Source organism: Prionailurus viverrinus, unplaced genomic scaffold, assembly GCF_022837055.1.
Source record: "Prionailurus viverrinus isolate Anna unplaced genomic scaffold, UM_Priviv_1.0 scaffold_35, whole genome shotgun sequence".
In the NCBI taxonomy this organism is placed as follows: domain Eukaryota; kingdom Metazoa; phylum Chordata; class Mammalia; order Carnivora; family Felidae; genus Prionailurus; species Prionailurus viverrinus.
Window position 1 is genome coordinate 7,668,442 of NW_025927605.1, and position 5,971 is coordinate 7,674,412.

The window sequence follows — 5,971 nt, forward strand, 5'->3', positions numbered from 1 at the left end:
CCGCGCCAAGAGATTTTTCTGGAAACGCACGTGATCTGAGCCAGTGGGGGCTGCATGTGCGGCGGGGACCTGGGTATCCTTTCTCATCGCGTGAGCTCCTGTCCTATGGTTCCCGCCACCCCCTCCCCCGAAACGGGGACTTTTCGCAGAAATCAGGCAAATTCACATGGGTAGCCACGGAGTAAATTTAAGTGGGACAGGGAAGGAGTGGGGGCCCTTTGCCCCCAGATTTGGGAGAGGAAAAGTGAAAACAGCCACGCAGGAAGCTCGACCGCTGTGAACTTGACCAGATGTCAGAAGTGAAAGTGACCACAAGGGAGCCAGAGGCTTGCGGGGGGGGGGGAGCGGGCGAGGTCACCACCCCGCAGCTCCCAGCCACCCACGTGGCCTGGGAGACACACACTCACACCCACACACATGCACATACACAGGGTCTGGCTCCAGATGGCCTGGCAGGAGCCGGGGCTGTTTGGCCTGCAGTTAGGCAGACCCCTCCCTTGGCGGCTCTCCGGGGCAGGTCCTAACCTCGGCTCCTGGCAGCCTGGCTCCGAGCTGTGCCTGGCCCAGGAGCTGCAGGGCCTGCGCTCCTTGCCGAGGCTGGCCCGGGAGCAGGTCAGAGCTGCTTGGCCTCTGCTGGTCACTTGGCCAGGTCTTCCGGCGGGGCTGGCTTGTGGTTGCTGGGGAGGGCCACGGGAGGCTTGCTGTTCCCAGAAAGGACAGCAAACAAGCCTTCCTGGTCTCGAGATCCTGGCTGGGGCAGCCGAGTAGAGGGGTGGAGGTGGGGGGAGGCCGTCTTCCATTCCCACCCCCAGCCTGTGAGGGCCGTGGGGAGGGCATGTGGAAAGGGGTGGCTCTGAGTAGGTAAGAGGATTGGTCCCGGTGCTTGGATAACCCCCAGGGTGATGGGGGAGACCGTCTCTGTCTCAAGGGAGCCTCTTCTCGTCTGCTGGAGAGAACACAATCCAAGACTTTGGGTGCCTCTAATCTGATGAGGGAGGCACAATTCCTGTCCTAACAGAGCCCCATTCTGACGGCGGCGGGGCGGGGGGGGGGGGGGGAGGGTGGGAAATGCCTCTAATTTGGTGGGGGGAGAGCCAGATGCTGCCCACGGGAACAAGGGAGAAGGCAGAGAGGCCTTGCGTGATGTGCAGAGCCGTGAGTGGGGGCGCCCCAGCCCAGACCCACCCCTACCAGGGGTTAGGGAAGACTTGCCAGAAAAGGGACATTGAAGCGACCTTGCGTGGAGTCAACAAGCTGGGGGCGGAGAGTATTCCTGGCAGAGGGACGCAGCTCAGCCAAGGCCCAGAGCACATAGGATTGGGGAGTGGGGAGGAAGCTGGCCTAGGCTCCCCGGGTATAGGAGCAGGGAGCCTTACAGACATCATACCAGACATTTGCACCCTCTCCCTCAGCAATTGTGGAGAAACCCTCTCTGCCCTCCACCTAACCTCCATCCCTCCTTCTCTAATCCCCCCCCAGGCCGCAAGGGTAAAAACGCTTCATCAGCTTCCCATCTTTAATGTCGCCCTCAGAGGGCTGTGTGAGGCCTCTGCCGACTCCCCCAGATTCACTGCCTTCTGTGTTCTCCCAAACCAGCCTTTTTACAATTCTTCAAGCTTCAATGTTCCCTTTAGCCACAGGGCCTTTGCACATGCTGTCCTTTCTGTCTGGAACCCTTTCTCCTTTCCTAAGTTACTTCGCAGTCCAGCGCTTCCCCGGGGAAGCTCTCACGTACTCTGGACACAAATCAGGTTTCTTGATTCCACGTCCAGAGGACATCGTCTTCCATTCCTTTTCTTCAGAACTCTTTGCGATCGGGCACCATCTGAGTGATTTTTTGATTATTGTAAATGCCAGGAATCCAGAGACAGGGTCTGGTTTTGCTCACCTTCTAATCTTCAGCACCTCGCCTGGCATATAGCTGGCACCCAATAAAAATGTGTTGGATAAATGAATGAATGAAATGTGCTCTAAAACAGCCCTGTCCAATAGAAATATTGGGACATACGGGATTTTTAAAAATTTTCTAGTAGCCACATTACAAGAGTGAAAAGCACCGGGTGAAATGAACTTTAGCCCAATATAACCAAAGCATTATTTCACCATATAATCAATATTTTTAAATTATTAATGAAACAGGATACTTTTTTTTTCCCCCTTACTTGGTTTTCAAAATTCGGTGTGTATTTTCTTCTTACAGCATACCTCAGTTTGGACTAGCCCCGTTACAAGTGCTCGTAGCTGTATGTGGCTAGTGGTTATTACGCTGGGCAGCTCAGCTTTAGAGAGCCATACCCCCCAGAGTAGGGATGCGTTTGGAACCCCCAGTGGGCTCAGGGGACAGATAGATGCTTCTTCTTGTGTCATCAGTATCCTCAGGCCTGAAGCCTAGGGCTCCCCCCTCCCACCCCCGCTGCCCATCCCCATGGCCTCTCTGTTCTCTGCTCAGGCTGGGAAACCTCCCTTTATCTCTTTCATTCTCTGGGCTGGAGGATGAGACCCCTCATCTTTGCCCACCCATCGGGGCCCCTTGTCTTCCCCCAGTGCCTCCTTCCTCTCTTTTCCACGAAGCTGAGATCAGATTAGAACCATGTGAAAGGCCTCTTCATCCAGTGGGGAGGGGTGTGGTGGGGCCACAGAGCCCATAGCCCAGTGCTCCAGGGGGCTGGGCCAGAGCTGGGGTCAGGAGAAGACATTTCCCATGATGCTCCAGGCTGGCGGCGGGGGGGGGGGGGGGGGTTCTGCTGACCATATGCCTGGGGGAGGCGGCTCCTCTGATAATGCAAAGCAGATTCCCCTCCAGCTTGGTGGCAGCTGGTGGGCAGAAGGCCAGGGGACAAGACTGAGCCCCCCGGGCTTCTGGGGCATAGAAGAACAGAGGCAAGAGGGGGACCTGCCCCCTCTTTTCTGACTTCCCCCAACACCCCTGCCCTCCTGCCGACCCTCCCAGCTACACCAGGCTCCCTGCAGCAATCTGCCTGCCCGGCCCTGCCCCAGCCTCCAGAGCCCTCTCCAGCCCCAGCAAAGCCCCCTAGTTGTCAGCACATGCCCAGGCCAGTCTCTGGGGCAGCACCTTCATCATATAGGCACCCGGTTGTCCCCCTGGGGGAGACGCTGAGAAGCTCTCTGCGTCCCTGCGGGCAGGGGGAGTCCTCCCAGGCCCCACTGAAAGTTAGGGCTTTGCACAGGACTCCCCATTTCCACACCCCATTTCTATCTGCTCCAGTCCCCCAACCGTGTTAGAGGATGCCAGGAACGTTCTCCTAGGGCTCTTTCATGGAAGAATACTCAGGACCAGTCCAACCCTCACCCCCCCCAGCCCTCCCAGGGCACTGCGTGCGTCCAGCCCTCTTTCCACAGCATCCGGGCACATCCCAATCCCTGTGCTTCCTTCCCGGCAATCCCTGCTCCCGGCTGCTTCCAGCAACATTCCCAAAGGGCTCCTGGGAAAGGTAGAATCGGGTCTCCTCCCTGCTCTGGTGCTCTCTTTGGAAAAGTCTGGGAATACTCCCACCCCCCCTCCCATATTCTAGTGACTCATAGAAGCCGGTCGTCCTTCTGCCTGACGCCCCCCTGAGAAGTCCGCAACGTTCTCTGGCCTGGGCTTGGGGCTCAGTGTCCACATTCCAGGGGCCCAGCCCTACCCCGAGGCCTAAGGCTTCCATCAACAGTCCAGATGGTTCTCATTCCACTCCTACGGACCTTGGGATGGCAGCAGTCCTCACCGGATGTGCGGGCCAGGGGCACGGAGCAGCCACGCTTCCATTGGTCAACCTCGGAGCCGAGGGAGGTCACACGATGACCTCCTGGAAGGTGGTGCTGACGGCCGGGAAGCCAGCCACCTGGGATCTCCCCTCTCCTCACCCCGGGTACCAGTTCAGATTCTCTGTGTTGCAAGAGGGCGAAAACCCCGCCCCGGGTGGTTTAAGGGAATGCACGGTCCATCCGAAGTCAAAGGTCCTGGGGTAGGGCCGGCTCTAGGCACAGCTTGACTCAGAGGCTCCAATGGCATCCCAGGGCCTAGCTTCTCTGTCTCTATCTCTTGCCTTCACTTCCTTCCCCAGACGATTCCCTGGTGGTGAGGCGATGGCTGCACAGCTTCAGGTCCGTGGCAATGAGAACATGCCTCCGTTCTAGAAGCTCTGTGAAAGTCTCCAGGCATCCTTGGTTCTAACTGGCCTATCCCTGTGGCCGTGGAATGGCCACCACTGACGGGCTACGGTGGAGGTCACACGCCCCACCCCCGAGGCAAGAGGGTCGCCCCACTTGAAGCATGGGGACCGAGAGTGAGGGACATTGAGGTACAGTTACCCAAAGGGGGCCCGAAAGGACAAACGTAGCCCCCATCCTAGACCAACATTTGAGTTCCTTCCTCCTCACCAGGCAACCCGAGCGAGACCGCACCCCCAGACCCAAGTGGTTCTTTCTAGTAAGAATCGCCGTGAAACACCACGGGCGTCAAGATTCGAGGGCCACCAAGAGGCACTGGGGTTCTGAAGATGGAGGGAGTCCTCGTGGCTGCAGGAACCCGAGGAGGATCCCCTGCAGAGACCCGAGCCTTGAACCATGGTCCGGATTCGGATCGTGGGGGATGGGGGAGAAAAGGTGAGAAGAATGTTCCAGGCAGAGGAACCGGGTGGAACAAAGACAAAAGAATGAAGGACAGGGAGGAGTCCCCTTTGACCGGCATGAATAACAGTGGCAATAAGGTGAAAATCGGCCCGGGTCTAGAGGGGACCCCAATGCCGGGCTGGGGAATTTGGACTGACCGGGGAGCTACCGGAGTTATCTAAGCAGGAGAGTGTTCTGGAAGGACAGGCAGGAAGCCCAGCTGGGAGGCTGGTGCTTCAGGCAAGAAAACCAGCAGTGGGGAGGAAGAGAGGGAAGCAACTCAGGAAATATTAAGGAGGGGGGAATGAGCCGGCTCTGGCACCGGATCAGATGGGAAACGGCACAGTGGAGAGGAGTCTACACGACTCCCGGTCTCCGGCTGTGACCGCCAAGGGCATGATGGTGCTGTTCGTAGAGTCGGGAGCCCTGGAGGAGGAGCGGGCTTTCACTCACTGTTAAGTGTGCAGGAGGAACAGGTGATCCCCGATGCCAGAACTGCGGGGACGCCTGGGAGGGAGGGGGCTGGGATGAGCCTCTGGGCTGGAGGAGGGGGTGCAGGAGACAGATGGCAGTGGCCCAAGGAAAAGGTGGCAGGTGAGACAAGGGAGCTCGCGTATAAGTCTCCTAGAAGCTTTGCTGGGAGATGGGGTTTGCCTGGAGGAAGGAGGGGATCTCCATGGTCAAGGAGGGCTGACCTTGAGCCATCCCTCTCCTCTTGGACTCCCTCTTGGGCCCGGCTCCATCAGCCCAGCCCCTCTGTGTGATATTCCACACCCTCGACAGTCCAGGCCAGCGAAGGGGACTGCGCTGTGGTCCTCGGGGCCCTCCCCGTCTCGTCCCCCACCCGCGCCAGGATCACGTCAGATTCATGCAGAAGCCACCTGGACAGCTCTGGGCACCAAGTCCCGCCTCTTCCTGGGGCCACACACGGGCTGAGCACGTGCCCACAGAGTGCCACACGCCTATCAGGCTGAGACCTGCCTCACGCCTCTCCAAGGAGGCTGCCAGAAACCCCGGGGCAAGACAACCCCCCGAACAGTGACTCAGGCGAGGGGGGGGCCTGGGGCGGGAAGGCTGCCTCCAGGCCAGATTGTGGCACCCCCACCCCCACCCTGCCCACAATACCAGGTGCAGGCTGCTCAAGGGACGAGGGGGGCAGGGAGGGTGCCAGGGGTGGGGGCTTAGCTCCCAATCTGGGAGCATGCTTCCCTTAACAGCAGGCAAGCCGGCACGGCAGACTGGCATGGAAGCCGTTTCAGACAGACCCGCACTTGGAGCAGGTGCCCCGATGCCCGGCAACCCTCCGTCAGCAGAGTCTCCGTCGAGGAAGGGCTGGGGCAAGGGGCAGGGCTGGGGAGGC